Source organism: Hippocampus guttulatus, unplaced genomic scaffold, assembly GCF_054856545.1.
Source record: "Hippocampus guttulatus isolate MCC_2025c unplaced genomic scaffold, RoL_Hgut_1.0 HiC_scaffold_76, whole genome shotgun sequence".
NCBI lineage: Eukaryota > Metazoa > Chordata > Actinopteri > Syngnathiformes > Syngnathidae > Hippocampus > Hippocampus guttulatus.
In genome coordinates, this window is record NW_028233935.1 from 32,501 (window position 1) to 36,510 (window position 4,010).

Here is a 4,010-nt window from a genome sequence, read left to right on the forward strand (position 1 = left end):
GGCGTGCGAGTTTGGCCGAAAAGGGGCCTCTTGGTCGTATTGGGAGTTTGAAAAAATTCCCCCATTCATTTTCAATGGCGGAGGTACCAGGGGCAAGGCTGGGGGTACCAGGGGCGAAGCTGGCTGGGGGTACCAGGGGTAAGGCTGAGGGTACCAGGGGTGCAGCTGAGGGTACCAGGGGTAAGGTTGAGGGTACCAGGGGTGTTGCTGGGGGTACCAGGGGTCACCATTCATTTTCAATGGGGGAGGTACCAGGGGCAAGGCTGGGGGTACCAGGGGTGTTGCTGGGGGTACCAGGGGGTAAAGAGCGGGCCGGCCCGGCGGGCGAGTGTGGCCGGAAAAGGGCCTCTTGCTCGGATTGGGAGTTTGAAAAAATTCCCCCATTCATTTTCAATGGCAGATGTACCAGGGGTCGGTGTCCGCCAGACGGCGGTGTGGTAGGCAAAAGGCGGGCCGGCTCGGCGAGCGTGCGTGCCCGGGAAAAAGGCCTCTTGGCCGGCGTGAGAGTTTAATAATAGCGGGCCGGCTCATCGAGCGTGCGTGCCCGGGAAAAGGGCCTCTTGGCCGGCGTGAGAGTTTAATAATAGCGGGCCGGCCCGGCGAGCGTGCGTGCCCGGGAAAAAGGCCTCCTTGCAGGCGTGAGCGTTTAATAATAGCGGGCCGGCCCGGCGAGCGTGCGTGCCCGGGAAAAAGGCCTCCTTGCAGGCGTGAGAGTTTAATAATAGCGGGCCGGCCCGGCGAGCGTGCGTGCCCGGGAAAAAGGCCTCCTTGCAGGCGTGAGAGTTTAATAATAGCGGGCCGGCTCGGCGAGCGTGCGTGCACGGGAAAAAGGCCTCTTGGCCGGCGTGAGAGTTTAATAATAGCGGGCCGGCCCGGCGAGCGTGCGTGCCCGGGAAAAAGGCCTCCTTGCAGGCGTGAGAGTTTAATAATAGCGGGCCGGCTCATCGAGCGTGCGTGCCCGGGAAAAGGGCCTCCTTGCAGGCGTGAGAGTTAATAATAGCGGGCCGGCTCTGCGAGCGTGCGTGCCCGGGAAAAGGGCCTCTTGGCCGGCCTGAGCGTTTAATAATAGCGGGCCGGCTCATCGAGCGTGCGTGCCCGGGAAAAGGGCCTCTTGGCCGGCCTGAGCGTTTAATAATAGCGGGCCGGCCCCGCGAGCGTGCGTGCCCGGGAAAAAGGCCTCCTTGCAGGCGTGAGAGTTTAATAATAGCGGGCCGGCTCATCGAGCGTGCGTGCCCGGGAAAAGGGCCTCCTTGCAGGCGTGAGAGTTTAATAATAGCGGGCCGGCTCGGCGAGCGTGCGTGCCCGGGAAAAGGGCCTCTTGGCCGGCGTGAGAGTTTAATAATAGCGGGCCGGCCCCGCGAGCGTGCGTGCCCGGAAAAAGGCCTCCTTGCAGGGGTGAGAGTTTAATAATAGCGGGCCGGCCCGGCGAGCGTGCGTGCCCGGGAAAAAGGCCTCCTTGCAGGCGTGAGCGTTTAATAATAGCGGACCGGCTCTGCGAGCGTGCGTGCCCGGGAAAAGGGCCTCTTGGCCGGCCTGAGCGTTTAATAATAGCGGGCCGGCCCGGCGAGCGTGCGTGCCCGGGAAAAAGGCCTCTTGGCCGGCTTGGGGGATTGAAAAAAAATCCCCATTCATTTTCAACGGGAGGGGTCGGCGGTACCGCTTGGTGTCCGCCAGACGGCGGTGTGGTAGGCAAATGGCGGGCCTGCACGGCGAGCGTGCGTGCCCGGGAAAAAGGCCTCCTTGCAGGCGTGAGAGTTTAATAATAGCGGGCCGGCCCGGAGAGCGTGCGTGCCCGGGAAAAAGGCCTCTTGGCCGGCGTGAGAGTTTAATAATAGCGGGCCGGCCCGGCGAGCGTGCGTGCCCGGGAAAAAGGCCTCCTTGCAGGCGTGAGCGTTTAATAATAGCGGGCCGGCTCATCGAGCGTGCGTGCCCGGGAAAAGGGCCTCTTGGCCGGCGTGAGAGTTTAATAATAGCGGGCCGGCTCATCGAGCGTGCGTGCCCGGGAAAAAGGCCTCTTGGCCGGCTTGGGGGATTGAAAAAAAAATCCCCCATTCATTTTCAACGGGAGGGGTCGGCGGTACCGCTTGGTGTCCGCCAGACGGCGGTGTGGTAGGCAAATGGCGGGCCTGCACGGCGAGCGTGCGTGCCCGGGAAAAAGGCCTCCTGGCCGGCGTGAGAGTTAATAATAGCGGGCCGGCTCTGCGAGCGTGCGTGCCCGGGAAAAAGGCCTCCTTGCAGGCGTGAGAGTTTAATAATAGCGGGCCGGCTCGGCGAGCGTGCGTGCCCGGGAAAAAGGCCTCCTTGCAGGCGTAAGAGTTTAATAATAGCGGGCCGGCTCATCGAGCGTGCGTGCCCGGGAAAAAGGCCTCTTGGCCGGCGTGAGAGTTTAATAATAGCGGGCCGGCCCGGCGAGCGTGCGTGCCCGGGAAAAAGGCCTCCTTGCAGGCGTGAGTGTTTAATAATAGCGGGCCGGCTCATCGAGCGTGCGTGCCCGGGAAAAGGGCCTCTTGGCCGGCGTGAGAGTTTAATAATAGCGGGCCGGCCCCGCGAGCGTGCGTGCCCGGGAAAAAGGCCTCCTTGCAGGCGTAAGAGTTTAATAATAGCGGGCCGGCTCATCGAGCGTGCGTGCCCGGGAAAAAGGCCTCTTGGCCGGCTTGGGGGATTGAAAAAAAATCCCCCATTCATTTTCAACGGGAGGGGTCGGCGGTACCGCTTGGTGTCCGCCAGACGGCGGTGTGGTAGGCAAATGGCGGGCCTGCACGGCGAGCGTGCGTGCCCGGGAAAAATGCCTCCTGGCCGGCGTGAGAGTTTAATAATAGCGGGCCGGCTCGGCGAGCGTGCGTGCCCGGGAAAAAGGCCTCTTGGCCGGCGTGAGAGTTTAATAATAGCGGGCCGGCTCGGCGAGCGTGCGTGCCCGGGAAAAGGGCCTCTTGGCCGGCGTGAGAGTTTAATAATAGCGGGCCGGCTCAGCGAGCGTGCGTGCCCGGGAAAAAGGCCTCCTTGCAGGCGTGAGAGTTTAATAATAGCGGGCCGGCTCATCGAGCGTGCGTGCCCGGGAAAAGGGCCTCTTGGCCGGCGTGAGAGTTTAATAATAGCGGGCCGGCTCATCGAGCGTGCGTGCCCGGGAAAAAGGCCTCTTGGCCGGCTTGGGGGATTGTAAAAAAAAATCCCCCATTCATTTTCAACGGGAGGGGTCGGCGGTACCGCGTGGTGTCCGCCAGACGGCGGTGTGGTAGGCAAATGGCGGGCCTGCACGGCGAGCGTGCGTGCCCGGGAAAAATGCCTCCTGGCCGGCGTGAGAGTTTAATAATAGCGGGCCGGCTCATCGAGCGTGCGTGCCCGGGAAAAAGGCCTCCTTGCAGGCGTGAGAGTTTAATAATAGCGGGCCGGCTCGGCGAGCGTGCGTGCCCGGGAAAAAGGCCTCCTTGCAGGCGTAAGAGTTTAATAATAGCGGGCCGGCTCATCGAGCGTGCGTGCCCGGGAAAAAGGCCTCTTGGCCGGCTTGGGGGATTGAAAAAAAATCCCCCATTCATTTTCAACGGGAGGGGTCGGCGGTACCGCTTGGTGTCCGCCAGACGGCGGTGTGGTAGGCAAATGGCGGGCCTGCACGGCGAGCGTGCGTGCCCGGGAAAAATGCCTCCTGGCCGGCGTGAGAGTTTAATAATAGCGGGCCGGCTCGGCGAGCGTGCGTGCCCGGGAAAAAGGCCTCTTGGCCGGCGTGAGAGTTTAATAATAGCGGGCCGGCTCGGCGAGCGTGCGTGCCCGGGAAAAGGGCCTCTTGGCCGGCGTGAGAGTTTAATAATAGCGGGCCGGCTCAGCGAGCGTGCGTGCCCGGGAAAAAGGCCTCCTTGCAGGCGTGAGAGTTTAATAATAGCGGGCCGGCTCATCGAGCGTGCGTGCCCGGGAAAAGGGCCTCTTGGCCGGCGTGAGAGTTTAATAATAGCGGGCCTGAGAGTTTAATAATAGCGGGCCGGCTCGGCGAGCGTGCGTGCCCGGGAAAAGGGCCTCTT